Source organism: Zalophus californianus, chromosome 1 (genome assembly GCF_009762305.2).
Source record: "Zalophus californianus isolate mZalCal1 chromosome 1, mZalCal1.pri.v2, whole genome shotgun sequence".
Classification (NCBI taxonomy): Eukaryota; Metazoa; Chordata; class Mammalia; order Carnivora; family Otariidae; genus Zalophus; species Zalophus californianus.
The window spans coordinates 110,508,965-110,526,244 of NC_045595.1; positions in this window are offsets into that span (position 1 = coordinate 110,508,965).

Here is a 17,280-nt window from a genome sequence, read left to right on the forward strand (position 1 = left end):
TTGGGCACTTTCTTAAAAAGTTAAACATACCCTTATCATATAACCTACGAATCCCATTCACAGTTATTTATCCAAGACAAATGAAAATTTGTATCACTATATGCCTATACATGAATGTTTGCAGCAGCTTTACTCATAGAATTCAAAGGTGCAAACAACCCAAGTGTCTATCAACAGATGAATTAATAAATTATGAGACACTCAGAGAATATTACTCAGCTATTTATTTATTTTTTTAAAGATTTTATTTATTTATTTGAGAGAGAGAGAATGAGAGATAGAGAGCACCAGAGGAAAGAGGGTCAGAGGGAGAAGCAGACTCCCTGCTGAGCAGGGAGCCCGATGTGGGACTCGATGTGGGACTCGATCCCGGGACTCCAGGATCATGACCTGAGCCGAAGGCAGTTGCTTAACCAACTAAGCCACCCAGGCACCCATTACTCAGCTATTTAAAGGAACTACTAACACATGTAACAGTATCAACGGTCAAAAGAAATTAGACATAAAAGAGTACATATATATGATTCTTTCTATATGGAATTCTAGAAAGGCGAACTCTATAGTTACAGAAAGCACATTATTTGCCTAAGACTGGGAGTTGTGGGTCAGGGAGCCTGAACTGAAAACAGGTACAAGGGAACATCTTAAGGTGATGAAAATTTGTGGTTTCTTGACTGTGGTTTTAGAATGGTTGTTATTTACTTGATAAAACTCATTAAACCATAACTTAAATTGGGTGTATTTTATGGAAATTATACCTCAATAAAATTTATCTCCTTAAAAAAGTTACAGATAGTAGTTTAAGGGCACACACACTGAACCTATCAGCTTGGGTTGGAAACCAATTCCCACTCTTATTAGTTGTGTGACCTTGGACAAATTACTTAAACTCCCTTTGCCTCAGTTTTAGCACCTGTGGCAGTAGGATAATAACAGTACCTACTTCACAGGATTGTTATAAGGATTAAATGAATTACACACATAAAGCTCTTAGATCAAACGACAAATATTAACATTATTACTGTAATTTTTATTTGTCACCTGGCCATTCACAGAAAGGCCCAAATATTTGAAAATGGCCCACTCTGTGTTGTTCACTCTTCTTCAACACATCTTATTCATTGTTCATCTCCAGTATCAAGCACAGGATGATAGACATAATGGGTATTTGATAAATATATTTTTTTAGTGGATGAACTGTTTAATGAATAAACACTTATTGTACATGTTGCATAAAATATATAGTGATAGAGAGTTTCTGTTTGGGGTGACAGAAAAGTTTTGATGATGGTTGTACAACATTGTGAGTGTAGTTAATGCCACTGAAATATACGGTTAAAATGGCATACTTTATATTATATCTATTTTACCACAATAAAAGAAAAAAATGTATATATACCTAATGAAAAAACCTACAGCTTTGCATTTCAGCTCTGCAGAGGTGATATATAACCTCAGAAGAGTCATTATAATTCTTTTGTCTGTGGCTTAAATGTGGAGGAAGATGTTCATTTGTAGTGTCCTTTAAGGTCTTAAGATGGGGATATTGTGAACATCTTGACGGAAAAAGTGAAAATTTGGATCTACCATGGGGTGCATTAATAATCAAAAAAGCTTGATCTATCAAGCATTTGTCTAGTAAGATTAAAATTTCCACCAACTAAACTACAGCTTACTTCCTACACTAAAGCTATAAAAATATAAGAGATTCAGCACCTATTCGTAAAATTATGAATTGAAATATCTTGAGTTCCGGTGTTACGTTGTTCAATAACTATATGATTAACACTCTTCTTATTTCAAACTTATGTAACATGATTTGCTTGCATATCTTGAATACTTCTATAAAAATAAAAATACCAATTTTGTTGATATGGTCAGTATTTAGGAAATGTTCTCCAACTGACAGCTTGAAAAGCATCATTAGTTTATTTCAGATACTTCAAGCACTTGAACGAGTTCATTTTATGGCTATAATATATTTACCTGTTCCTCCTTCCCTTCATGGAAATTACTTAAGAACTAATGGTGTCTAATACGATTAGAAGCACATAAGAAGCGCAGAGGAAAAAGACTTTTTAGTGGTTAAATTAAGTTTTGACTAGTATGTAGTTATACTTCCTATCATAAAGCCAGAAAAAAAATATATACTCAATAGTTCCACTCAAAAGGAAAGTTTTATTCATTTCTTTCCTCCCCACTTCTCTCTCTACTGCTGCATGGCAACCACTGGAGAAAAGAAGAGGCGTGTTAGATTCCACAGTGGCATCTGCACTAACGTAGAGCAGTGCTCTGCCTCCTGCTGTGTAGTTTGGCTCTGGTAGACTATCTAAACTTCCATTACCTTATTATCAAAATACCACAATGGTAAGAGTTCTCTTCCCCCAAGGAATCTAATTCACTTTACAGTTACTAATCAGCAAAGAGCCACAGGGAGTTTTTTTTGTTTTGTTTTGTTTTTAAGAAAAGAGCTAAATGAACCACATGTATTATTTTCTTTACATAGGTTAAGGCTTTGAATAGAATAGGGGTGGGAGTTTGCAAGATATATTAAATATTTCAAAAAGCCCAATAAAAATTCTATCAATACTAAGACAAAGCTACCTGGCCCAACTTTTGGATCCTAATTTTCATAGCATGCTGATTAAATGCTCTAATTAGGGGTTATATATGTCTAATTAGGAATGGAAGAGTAGGTTATTACAGGATAAATGTAGTTTGTTTACTAGACAGATGTTTTTTTAAAATATGAGGGTCCTTATAGGAAAAGGATAATAAAACAAATCCTTGGTGATGAAAATGATGGGAACCAGGAGCCTATGCTAATTATTTGATAAGTAGTCATCTTTCCATACTGCTGCTGCCTAAGTATTTATTATTTGTGATTTATACCTTATCATTCTCTGAAAACATTTAAATTGTCTCATGCTAGCTAAATATTCTTTCAATATTTTGGTTACTTTCTTGCTTGCCCAATGAGATGGTAGAATCCCTAAGGAAAAGGAGGACCACTCTTAGATGTCTCTCTGAACTTCATTCTGTTTTTCTAACAGGCATTTTTCTGGCACAGAGTAGGTGGTTTCACCTTGCCCTGCTCACTGACCAATGGGTTGTTGGAGGAATTTTCTGGTCAGATCCATTCGTTGCCCTATTTCAGCAAATACTGAGAGCGTATTGTGTGTCAACCCCTGTACCTAATGTCAAGTGTAATTAGGTGAGGGTAATACACATTAAAGGAGTAGGTAGAGTGTTCAAGGCAAAGGAACAGTTTACGCAAAAGGCATGAGGCAAGAAAGAGCTGGGCTGGTCTAGGGAACTGAAAGGACAGAAGGTTTAAGTTCTGGGGGTGCAGGAGAGCACAGAATGAGATGAGCTTGGAGAGGCTAGGAAGCCAAATCACGCATGGCCTTGTAGGTCATGAGTTTACTCTCTGACTGTCCTGGGTGAAGAGACTAGGGCTGGGGCAAGGGTGGTAAGAAGTGTGTCGGACAAATCAGTCTGGAGACCAGGTTTGGCTTAGACCAAAGTGGTAGAAGGGGGATGAAGAGAAGTACATTTGAGATTTATTGTGAAGGTAGGAACATAGGGTTTACAGATGGATCAGATGTGGGAGATGAGGGAAAGGGGGGAAGTTTCTGGCTTGGGCAATTGCATGAAATGGAGCACCATTTACTGAGTTGGAAGTCTGGGAAAGAACAGGTTAAGCTGGGAGACCTTGAAAGGGAATCAAGAGTTTGGCGGGGGGCTATGTTATGTTTGAAATGCCTGAGAGACATTGAGCGAGAGGTCAAGTTAGTAGTTACATTTACAAGTCTGGAGCCTATTAGATATATTGTTGATCAGCATATATTGATGGTATTTAGAGAAATATTAGAGGAACTCCATATTTCAGAGATTGAAGAGGAAAATGTAAGGAGACAGAGAGGAACAGGGAAAGGAAGTAGAAAGGAAACCAGAATGTGTAATGTACCAGAGGTCAGGAGAGGAGAATGGTCAGCTGAAAAGTATGCAGCTTGATGCTACTGAGAAGTGAGCAGGAGGAGGGTATAAAGTAACTATTAGACAGGATGCCACCAGGGCCACTGGAGGCCTTAAGCAGGCAGTTTCAGGAATGTAAAGGATACTGAAGACAGACTGAAGAGCAGGTGAAATGGAACAAGTGAGCGTGAGGACAGTACAAGCAAATAACTATTTTGGGGAGTTTAGGAGAGCATATAAAAAGGAAATTCAAGAGAGACAGATTTGGGGGAGGCAGATGTGGCTGAGATGAACTAAATTTTTAGGTATAGTGAGCTTCAGGTAGCTGCAGAGCATCCAAGTGAAAATGTCTTGCAGAAGGCAGGATTATGACTTGAGATAGAGTTTTGGAACCATCCATGTGCAAAGCTGGGACAAGAATCTCTGGCCCAGATGCCTTTTTAATGAACCCTGTCAATGTTCAAGGTCTGATAGAAAAAATTAACACATAATCCCTCTTCCAGACATTCATCTTGGACTACTCAGCTCAGCTAGTAATTACTCTAAATTCTCTCTAGAATCTACAAAGCCACCTTAGTCCTTTACTTGGCCCTTCAGGATTTTTCTGTAAACTAAATTCCTAGAGGTAGCATTTCTGAGCTCAAGGTATGTCTTGAACCAACATGTCAGAGGGCAGCTGTACCCTGTTAGGGACTATGGGAAGTTGTAGAAAGCTTAATGAGATATGCTGCCTCTCTTTGTTCCTGTTGTGAGTGGCACGTTCCTTCTGCTGATTTCTGCAGCCTCTGCTAAATAAATCAGGAACTTAGTCCCTCCTGGGGTCAGTTATTGTGATATCTGGGCCATTCTTTCAATATTGGGAAAAAGAGAAGAGCTATGAAAATCAGAGGAGAAAGAGGGATTTTGGAAGTGGAACCCATTACATATGATTGCCAAGAAATTTGTTCAGCACTTCGATGAAGACTTTGAAGATTCCTCATGGGAATGCTTTCTTGTGAGAGTAGCACACAGGTTTATTTTATAGGCTTCTTTTCCTTTTTCCAAAATAACTTTAACATACACCTACTCAAATAAGTTACCCTCTTATATGAACTGATTCATTTGTCAATAATAATTGCAGAAACCAGTGTGTGGGCTCACTACTCCAACAAGAACACAAAGTGTATTGTGTTTCAGCTTAAGTATGTGGAGAAAGAGTGAACTTACTCTTGTTCTAGTGACATTCCATTGACTCACATATGGTTTCTCTGTGTCCTGAGACTGTAAGTTTAATGGAAAGGGGACAGGGGACACAACATGGGCAGAATGTAAGAGATGATTTATAGTATACCAAAAAGGAATATCTCGTTATATTAGCTTCCTAGGGCTGCCATAACAGAGTGTCATAAACAGGTGGCTTAAAACAACAGAAATGTATTGTCTCTCAGTTCTGGAGGTCAGGAGCCCAAAATCAAGGTATCAGCATGGCCTTGCTTCTTCTAAAACTTGTAAGGGAGTCCTTCTTTGCCTCTTTCTAGCTCCTGGTGGTTGGCCAGAACATTTGGCATTCCTTGGTTTACAGCTGTGTAATACCAATCGCTGCTTTCATCCTTACATGGCATTCTCTGTGTCTGCACATGGCCATCTTTTTTTTTTTTAAGACACAAATTATATTGGATTAGGGACCTACCCTACTCTAGTATGACTTTATCTTAACTAATTACATCTATTTCCAAATTTTTGTGACATTATTTCCAAATAAGTTTACATTCTAAGGTACTAGAGATTAGGACTGCATATACCTTTTTTTGAGGAGACACAAGTCAACACTTAACACTCTTAACTTTTCACAAGAGAGTGGGAGGAAGGAAAGAAGGAGAGAGGAAGGAAAAGTGGTAGTTATGGATAATGGGTTAGGCGGCTACTTGTCCGCATTACTGTTTCCAGACCACTACTTCCTTACGCTTTATAACAAAAAATTGCATCTAGGGACCCCTGTTATTTGGCTAAACCTACACTCTCTTCCTTTTTTCTGGTAGATACTGTTATATACTGACCAATTACTTCTCTACACTAAATACTGGGCAGTGGTTCTCAAACTTTGTTGTACGTTCCAGATCACCTGGGAACTTGGTAAAAATATATAGAAGCCCAGACCCTATCCTACTTCAACAAGCCTGTGTCTGGCTCTCTAGGTGATTCTAACATACTTTAAAGTTTGAGAACCACTGGCCTTGGACACATGGCTTGTAGTCTTTCTACCCCAACATTTGCCATCCACAAAGTGACTCATCCAACACCAGGTCTCTCATTTCTTGAGCTATTCACCTTCAATGACTTTCTATTCCACTCCATCACAGCCTGCCACTCCCACAGCCACACTCTGGACCTTGTCAGCATTATCTCACTATCAGGAGTAATCAGTATTATAGGGAATGAGCGCAATTCTGAGGGCGGAATTATAAGGTAAGTTCTCTTTTTGCTCCCATTTGCCCTTTCAACTCCCTCTCTAAGCTAGTTCTTGTTTTGTTTTCTTTGTTATTAGAGCAGACCACTAACTTTTCTGGGTTTCAGGTCATAAAAATTCTTCTTGGAACTCTCAGTCACAAGAATAGTCTCAGTGCAATCATTAAAATGTTCAACAGAATTTGAGCCACATTCAAAGCTAAAGCTCCTCTCCTCCCTCATCTTGTTACTGCTGCTCGCTGGAAAGCCTGTGGAGGGAGAAAGGAGTACCTATGTTTGGTTCTCTTTCCTCTCCATCCTACTCTGGAGTTCAGCTGCCTCTGTATCCTCCAGGATTGGATCAAGAGGAGAGAAAAGAGGTTGTCAAAATTTCACTTGGTTGTCATGGACACAATCCACCATGGCAGCCTTGTGATGGCAGAAGTCCATTGCTTATTCTTTCCTTCGATGGCCATTTTTGTGAGTTTTGAGGAGATATTTCCTAGTTGGAACACTTCAGTAAGCTCCCATAATGGAGGCAATGTCTCTCAACCTCCTACTGGCTTCCCACAATTTCTTCCTGAGTCCCTGGCCATCTGGTGCCCACTCCCTCAAGCTAGTCATGGAATCTGGGATAACCCAGACTGGTTCCTGCCATAGGCCTCCATGGGCCAGGAGAAATACTCACCCACCCTTGCCTAGCTGCTGGTGGATATATAGCCTGTTCCCAATGCAGCCTTAACATGACCCTCACCCCCATTCCCCTCACATATACCTAATTTGGTCAGAGCTTCTCTTACCAGCCCTCACACTCTTCAAACTCAAGGATGAACATTTGAAGCTCTTCAGATGGTTTCCTTAAAGTATCTTTCTCATGTCATTTGAGAGAGGAGCACCACTCCCTTCACCTAGGAGAGAGCGGAAGAAAAAGCCAAGGTACTCCAAAAATTCTCCAAAAACACTTGTCTTTCAATTTTTCAATTCCAATGCTTGCACACACTCCAGGGTGGGTGATGGATTAAGGGTCACAAGACTAGTTTGACCATCTCTTTGCAGGTCTCCTATAGGCGATATAATGCCTCATTATAGCACCTTTTGCTTTCTTCTCAGGCTTTAGAGCCTTAGCCAAAACTAAAACAGAAAGAGCTCCAATTAAACATCCTGTTTACACAGAACACTGCTCCCTAATTTAGAAAATGGCTAGTTTGCTTGTTAAACAATTCTCACTAGGACCATTACTTGACCTCAAGGGGACCCTTCTCTGATTCATGGTCCCCTTTACTTTCTCTCATCACTAGCTGTCACCTACTTCCCTCACTGCCAAGTTAAATTTCATAGTCCATACTTTCAGTACTTTCTTGCCAATACCATAATTTCCTTTGTCTCTTTATCGTTTCATAACATCAGTCTGGAAAAACTTCAATCTTGGACGAACTCAACAGCTCATAGCCTCTATGCCTGCATCCAGGCAACTGTGCACCACACCTGAGAAACACAAAAGGACAAGTTGATATGACTATAATTTTCAGGTCACTAGCTCTGGGCCCTCAACTCAACACTGCCAACAGTTCTATTATATTTCTTTGGCCAACTGGCTCTCTTGGTCTCAGGAAGGGTCACTTCATGTGTTCCCCACAATTCTCAACCTCTAATCCCCTACCGTAGTGCTCATTCAGAAAATAACTCACCTTTTAGATCCTGGAGAATACAGAAGTCATTATCTTAGAACACCTTCTCCCTAGCAAATTTACTACCCAACCTACACCTGTACCCATCTTATTCTCTTCCCCTCCTGTTAAAATAGAGATACTCTTTAGTACAAGAACAACTCCTCTGTTCCTTTGGACCTTATCTCCTCCTACCTTTTTTGGAACTATACACCATTAATTAATCCCTTCTTACAACTTCAACCTCCCTCTTCTGGATTCTTATCAATATCTAAACATAAAAGTCTACGCCATCTTAACAAACCTGTCACAGCTTATACTACAAAGTAATTAACTATATACCACTATTGATCTAAGTATTTCATATAAGCAAATTATTTAATCATCACATTGTCCTATGACATAGTAGTATTTTTATCTCCATTTTTTTAAGAGGAAACAGATTCAGAGAGATTACATAACTTGCCCAAGATCATACAGCTGATGGATAAAATGGGATTCAAACCCAGCAGTTTGTTTCCACAGCCTTTTTTATTCACTGCATACCCTGTTGGTCTGTTTTTTATTGCCTATTGTTTCTCTAGGTTTTTTATTGCATTGTCTCGTCTCCTCATGACCTATGGTAAGTTTAAAATTTATAGAAAAGGGACCCCTGGGTCAGATGGTTGGGTGTCTGCCTTCAGCTCAGGTCATGATTTCCAGGTCCTGAGATCGAGCCCCATGTTGGGCTCCCAGCTGGCTCAGTGGGGAGTCTGCTTCTCCCTCTACCTCTGCCTCTCCCCCTGTTTGTGTGCTTTCTGTCTCTCTCTCTCTCAAATGAATAAATATAATCTTTAAAAAAATAAAATAAAATTTACAGAAAAGCTGCAAGAATGAGCACCTCTATATCCTTTATGGAGATTCACACACATATCTATGTATACAAACACATACATAGGCAGTTACACATGGCATGATTCAAATTTATGTTACCACAGTATACCAACTCTAATTGCATTAAGTACAACTTCACTGCCAGAGCTTCAGTGTCCAAATCACCCTATAATTAACAGATGTCCATCATGATCAGTGACAGTGTCTAATCACATTTCTTTCAAAATTTGTCAATGATTGGTCACTGCACATCTGTTAGTCAATTCAAGCACAGACAGCAAAACATGCAATTGTGTTGCCTCCTTTTCTCCCAGTGATAAATTCACATGACACTTTTTAAAAAAGATTTATTTATTTATTTTAGAAAGAGAGAGAGAGAGAGAGTGCAAGCGGCGGGGGGGGGGGGGCATGCGGAGAGAGGGAGAGAATCTCAAGCAGACTCCGCACTGAGTTCAGAGTCTGATGCAGGGCTCGGTCTCATGACCACAAGATCATGACCTGAGCTGAAATCAAGAGTCAGATGCTTAACTGACTGATCTCACATGACACTTTATAAAATAATATTTGAAAGAGGAAATTGGCCAAAAAAGATGAAAGTGCAAGAAAGGAAAGTGATAACACTGAACGTGAAATTTGAATCAAGCACAAATGGAATTATAGAAGAGATAACATTGGGAATATTGACACCACTACCATTAGAAACACTCTAAATATGCAGTCAGAGGAACTTACTGAATGCAGAGTTATCAAGATTAAGGAGGAAAGTGATTGTGATGAAAAGTTTAAAAATGTCTCAGAGGAAGTGACATTGGCAAAAACTTCACATTAAAAGAACTTTGAAGATTTCACAACATCGTAAATGCAAATGATAAAATGATTCAAGCTGATCCATACTTACGAGTATGACAATTTACAAAGGTACAGAGAAGATACTTGATCCAAAGAGTTATGTGATCAGAAGAACTGTTCAAACTACTCTAATTTTTTCACAAAGAAATACAATACTTCAATCCTCAATGTTTCTAATGTTTTAAATTCTAGTCTGCCAAATACAAATTAGCTTTACTAGTTTTTTAATTTTCCTACATTTATAATTGACCATCATAATGTTTTGACAAAAATATTTAAAGGCCACAGAACAATGGTAATTTTTCCCACTGATTATGAAAATAATTTTGCACAATTTCACTTTACATGGTCATTTGAATGCTGCACTACTATGCAAAGTGAGGACTGCATATATGTATAAATATTTTTTTTCCTGAACCATTTGAAAGGACTCTACAGATATCATGATGCTTCACCCTCTAAATAGTTCAACATGTATCTTTCTCTTAAGAGCAGGGACATTCTTCTACATAATCACAATACCTCTTATCACTCTCAAAAACTTAAACATTGTGGGACTCCTGGGTGCCTCAGTCAGTTAAACGTTTGCCTTTGGCTCAGGTCATGATCCCAGGGTCCTGGGATCGAGTCCTGCATCGGACTCCCTGCTCAGCAGGAGCCTGCTTCTCTGTCTCCCTCTGTCTGCCACTCCCTCTGCTTGTGCTCTCTCTCTCTCTGTTTGTCAAATAAATAAACAAAATCTTGAAAAAAAATTAAACATTGACACCATAATATATCTAATATTCAGTACATATTCAAATTTCTCCAATTATCTTAATGATATCTTTTATAGCATTTTCTTAATATCTAGCATCTACATAAGGATCAGATATAGCCTTTAATTTCCTCTAATCTAGAATAGTTCTGCTTTTTTTTCTTTTCCTCTTATGACACTGATTCTGTAAAATGTCCCACTATTTGGATTTGTCTGATTGTTCTCTCATGTTTAGATTAAAAATTGATGTTCTAGAACTTGTTTCTTCCACCTGCCCTATTCCTACTCCCCACACAGGGACTAGGTAGCTATGCTAAGGTATTGTGAAATTTCTGTAGTGCTCTTCTTTCCATCTTATTCTTTTCTCTCTCTTCTTAACTAACCAACAAGTAACCAACCAATCCTCTTCTCTGCAAAAAAAACGAAACCAATAACTCCACAACCAAATCCCTCAACCCTCCCATACTTTCTTTAGAATGACTGAAATTCATCATCCATTTCTTCACTCAATTGTTTCAAGGAGAGTCCCTCTTTTTATCCCTTGGGTGCTCAAATGCCCACATGTTCTCTATCCCAATCAAAATCTACTCTCAAGACTGAAAATCCTTAAACTAAAATTGAAATGATTACCATCAGTTTAAAGGGACACATCTCCCAGGGGATGATTTGTCTTTCAGCAAAGTTCTGTGAAGATGTGTGCCCAGTGCCCATCCAATTTCCAAGGCATACTACATGCTGACATTTTGTTGAAGTGAATTGACCTATATATAGCACAGTGGGCAAAATTTCCAAAAGATTTCCAAATCAAACTGTCTTAATTAAAGCACTGCTTTCAGACTTATGACTGTTTCTATTGATAATAGTTTATACAGGAGAGTGCTAGAGTCTTGGATGACCAGGTAGGCATTTGAAAAAAATCTTTGAAATACTGTTGTTTTAATCTTGGCCAATAAAATAACTCTTGTAATATAATTATCAGGGATGGCTTATCTCACCAACCAGTTTATAAACTTGAATTCAAAAAAGACATTATTACACAGCTTAAGGTCTTATTCTCCACAGCTCCTAAAACATGCCTTATCTGCAATCAGACTTCAGTAGAAGCTTGCTAAATTCAAAAACATATATATGTATATTTATTTTACAAGAATACTGCATGGATAATGGTTTCTCCTCCTCTGTTCACCATATCAGAAGGCTTATAATGTCTGTTAATGGTCATTTTAAGTGTGATCATTTGGTTAAGGTGGTGTGTGTCAGGTTTCTCTATTGTCAAATCACCTCTTTCCTTTTGTTATTAATATTGTATAAGGAAATATTTGGAGATTATGTGAATATCCTATTTTCTAATCATTGACCCGTTGGTGTTAATATCCATTAATAATTATTTCCTTATCAATTATTATTTTGGTGGTTACAAAATTATTTTTTTAAAGATTTATTTATTTTAGAGAAAAAGAGTGCATGAGTGTCGGGGGGCGTGGGCAGGGGGAGAGAGAGGATCTGAAGTAGCCTCCCCACTGAGCACAGAGCCTGATGTAGGGCTCCATCTTAGGACCCTGAGATCATGACCCAAGCTGAAATCAAGATTTGGACGCTTAATCGACTGAGCCACTCAGGTGCCCCACAAAATGATGTTTTGATCATTGATGCTATCAATCCATCTACACTTATTTACTGGCATTCCTCTGTAAAGATGAGTTTTCCCTCTGCTCATTGTACCCTTGCCCTTTGAGTATTTTTTATCAACTCACAGATTCTTTTTCATTAAATATGTTATAATGAATTGCCATCCTATTTTTATCATTCAAATTGCCCTATTCGGCCTGCAGGAGAACCTTTAATCTGGCTTCTGTGTCCTTTGACATTTCCCATTAATCTGTGAATGCTTATCTGGTTATTTTTAATTGAGTGTCAGATATTGCATTTAGATAATTATAAAGATAGTTTGAGCCCTAGAATAATATTATCTTTCTCCAAGGAGGATTTATATTTGCTTCTGGCAAGAGGTTAAGGCCCCTAGCAATCCTAGATCACCTTAATCCAATTGGAGGACTTGAGAGGATTTGAAGCTGGGAGGGCTGGTCTATTTCTGGTTTACCATTACTCCCAATGCAGTCCTTTGGGTCCCAACTTAAAGCCTGTCGTCATTCCCCTTGACCTTCCTCAAACTTCAACTTTTATACCCCTTCCCCTGTTAGTCTGTCAAAAGTTCTGTTCAGCTTCTCAGCCACCTCTTTGGGAAAAGTGCCTCAAATTGTTCTGCTCATCTCTCTGGGTTTCGTTCTCTCAGATCTTATTAACTTCATTCTTCATTTTAGCTCCTAGAATGATTTTTAAAATAGTTTGTCCAACTCTTGTGGGTTTTCTCAGTAAGAATGTAAGCCTGAATTACCAAATCTATTACTGGAAGTGAAAGTTCCCCTTACTTTAGATTTGACTTTTAAAAATAAAAATATTGTCATGTCATTTTCCTAATTAAAACATTTCAATGACTGCCTATTTTTCTTTTCTTTTTTTCTTTAGACTCACAATCCCAAGATCAAGAGTCACATACTCCACCAACTGAGCCAGTCAGGTGCCCCCTGCCTATTTTTCTTCAGAATCCTTAATTGGGCCTGAAGGTCTACATCCCCAAATCATCTCCAGCCACTCTGCCTCTCGCTTTCTACTTTCCAGACCCACTAGCTCTCTTCTGCATGCCACACTTTAACAATTCTGGCTTTGCACACACGGTTCCCATCCCCTGACCGTTGTTAACTGCTCCCACCCATCTCCCTCTGATCTAGTTAATGCTTAATCATCAGAGCTCAGCCAAATGTTTCTTCACCAAAGAAGCTCTTCCTGGCTCCCCCAGCCTAGGTTGGTCTCTGTCATGGCACCCTGCTCTTCTTCATCAAAGCATTTACTGAAGTTTATAATTATATGTTGATTTTTAGTAAAATTTGTTTTCTTCTATATACTAAATGCAGGCAGGGATCCTGTCCATTTTGCTAACCATTGCATGCCCAGGAACTACTTAGAGTACTCAATAAAATAAAGGAATGAATAAAAATGATCATTCATCAACAAGTCCTTTTCTTGGCCCCTTATCTATACTATTAGCCCATTTATTTCCATCACCAGGACTGCACCTAGGGTTTTGGTGATGCAGCTAAAATTTCCTGGCTTTTAACTTTGAAGTCTGATTTTTAAAAAAGTTTCAGCTTCTATTTTTCTTGTGGTCTCATTGATTTCATGTCAAAAGAGCATTATTTTTAACCAAAGAAACATTGTTTTTTGGTGACTTCACAAAACTTTAAAACCAAGAGGTTACCTTAGTTTTGGTGTAAACATACTTATCCTTGAGAACAAGTCATTCAGATTCTTGATTTCCAATTTAGCTAACTCTTCAGAAAGTGAAAAATAAGAGTTTCAGGCAGGTGATGAAGTCAAAACAATATAGCAAATAATATTGTAAATATTTTCTTTTGCTTAATATAGATTTTCCTGGTAGAGTAAATTTCCATCTGTTTTGCATTTGAAAATAAAAGACAGTTGCTTCTTTAGAGCCTGTAGGCAAGAAGTCAATAAATAATGGGAATTCTAATTAATAATAGAGGATTTTGTTTTAAAACCAGATTTATGGGGCGCCTGGGTGGCTCAGTTGTTTAAGCGATTGCCTTCGGCTCAGGTCATGATCCTGGGGTCCTGGGATAGAGTCCCACATCGGGCTCCCTGCTCAGCGGGGAGTCCGCTTCTCCCTCTGACTCTCCCCTCTTCTCATGCTCTCTCTCTATCATTATCTCTCTCAATAAATAAATAAAAAAATCTTTTAAAAAATAAATAAAACCAGATTTATGCTTATATTACTAGAAATTTATAAGAGCCTTCAGTGATTTTTTATTTTCATATTTTACTATGCTTGACTTGGAGTTGGCTATTTTTTTTTCCCTCTAAACCCATAGAACATACAATGTCTACTGTTTCCTTTCTTTAGCCTCAAAGTAATTTCTTATTCAGTCAACTTCCCTGAATGGAATCTTCACTGACAAAGTAATGGGAACTGTAAGTTAGCTTAGGTTTGAAGGAATTACAGTTTACCTCTGCTGAAGAAATGAGTGGACACACCACCACTGGACAATACCTTACTTCCAAGCTTTGTGAAAATAAATCTCCCTCTTCTGCAAATGCAGAATACAGTCCAGTACTTTTTAAAAGAGATATTTTTAAGCCCTCCTATTTAACCTTCATGTCAAATGAAGGAATAAATGTGTTTGCTCTATAGTTTTAGAAATGGGGATATCCTTAGATACAGGAGCAAGCAGTGCTGGCTTCTCCTCTTACCTCTAGTCTTCGTTATCCAACTGCCAACTAATCATCTCCATTTGGATATCTATTATATCTCAGTTTAAACATGTCCAAAACTACAGTTTCCCCTTGCTACCAAAAGCCTGCTTCCCACAATCTGCATCATCTCAATGACTGACAGCTACATTCTTCTAACTGCTCAAGCTACAAAGTAAGGGAACATTCCTGGCTCTTCTGTTTCCCTCATACCCCAAATCCAACTCAACAGCAAATCCTCTCAGCTCTACCCTCAACATGTGTCCAGAATCTAATCACATCTCATCACTGCCATGGTTACCACAGTTGTTCATTCCCTAGACTATTAACTGATCTTCCTGCTTTCACTCTTGCCATCCTACAAGGTTCTTCTACACATAGCAGCCAGAATTATTCTTTTAAAATGCAAATTATATAGATTTCTGTGTCAAGGTAGAATCCAAAGTCCTTACCATGGGCCTAAAAGGTATGAAATCTAGCCGTTCCTTTGACCTCTTCAGCAGGACTCTTATTCATTCCACTCCAATCAAACTGGCTTTTGTGATTTTCCTCTAACATGCCAAATTTACCTCTACCTCAGAGCCTCTGCATATGCTGTTCTGTTTACCTGGAATGTTTTTCCCCTAATATCCTCATGGCTAGCTGCTGTAGGTTCCTCAGAGTTCTGCTTAAATATTTCCATTTAGGAAATGCCTTTCCCGCACAGCACGTCATTTTAAAAAAGTATCTCATTCCCTTATTCACAGCTTTTTAACACCTTTGCCAGAGTGACTATATATCTCAGTTTAATCCAGGGCAGTCCTGGTTTCATCTGCATTGTCTTGACATAATTATAGATGATAATTATTCTCCAAGTGTTCTTATTTGATAAATTATGTGGTTGTATACCCTTACTATGTCTTATTTTTGCAGTTTTCATCATCACTTGATACCTCTTCTATCTCTTCCAATTAGAATGTTGATAAGAGTTGACCATTTTATTCTCTGCTCTATCCCTAGCACTTAGAAGTGCCTAGAACACATATTCAAATATGCGGTAAATGAATAAATGAACAAATGAATGAATGAACTGGGGTCATTAACTACCTGATTATGTTAAGTGCTCTTGGGAACTAGGGAGGAAAAGATAAATGAGACATAGTTCCTATTCAAAGCACAAGCTCCACCTGAGAGATTCTGATTTGACTGGTCTTATGTAGAGACTAGAAATGTTTATTTTTAAAGTGGCTCAAGTAATTCTCATGTATAAGTCAACCTGAAAATCTATGGTCCAGGAGTTATCTGCCTAGTGGAGGAGTCAAATGAAAGACAGGGAGGCATCAAAACTACCCCTCTTCAGTGAATGGCTAGGGTAGTCCAGTATGCCAAAATTACCATTTTAAGTTTAGACATCAACATGAAACCTTATACTATGTACATGATACGTCGCAGTGTGGCTGGCCAGGACTACTGATGAGTTAAATTCTAAATTCCATTTTTGTTACTGAGAAAAGTCTTGACTATTGGCTTTGCAGAGCCTGAATAGCAAAAAGAGAAACTATTATGGCCTAGAATGTCTCACGATAGTATAAGTGAGGACAGGGAAGTTGTCCCACAGAGAACTGACTCTGGGACTTGATGAAAATGAGCTTTTGGACACAATTTATTTGCAAGGAACAGCTTTGTAACCAAACCTGTGCATATACTCTAATTCTATCCTTAAGATAAACTCACACACAAGCAGAAGGGCTGCTAACTCAGATGAATCTCTGAACATAATTTGCATCGTCTTTAATTAATTGGGAATTCCCTTTTTCAAAAAGTAAATGGCTTTTTTTCCTTATTAAATGTAAGTATACTCCAAATAGAAAAAACTGAGTTTCTTAACATGCTAAAGAATAGTAACTTTAGATATATCAAGAAATCTGCTGCTGGTAATTCTCTCCTCTGACAATATGTAGTTAGGCTTAAATCCTCCTCATTATACATTTTTAGCACTTTGCCTATACACCTCTATTTCAGCACTTACCACACCATAAGTGTATTTGTTTGTTTTTCTATTTGGCCATACCCCCTAAGTCTCCTTCCTCTCCCAGTCTTTCAGCCCATCTCAAGTGTTTTAAAAGACTATGAACTCTTAAAACATACCTAGGGAACATCTTCAAATTGGAGAATCCCTTGGCCTCTGAGATTTGGATTCAGATTTGGATGGGGCTGGAGAACCTGCAGCAGACTTTCGCAGGTCATCTGGGTGGTCAGTTCACAGACTTCACTATAAGAAACTGACAGAGAATAGGAACTATCTTAGACATCATTGCATAACTAGGGCCTGACACACACATACCCAATAAATGTGTACTAAATCAACTGAATGAATGATCCAGACAACATCTGAGGACTTCTCTGAGGGAATCATTTTGTATAGACACA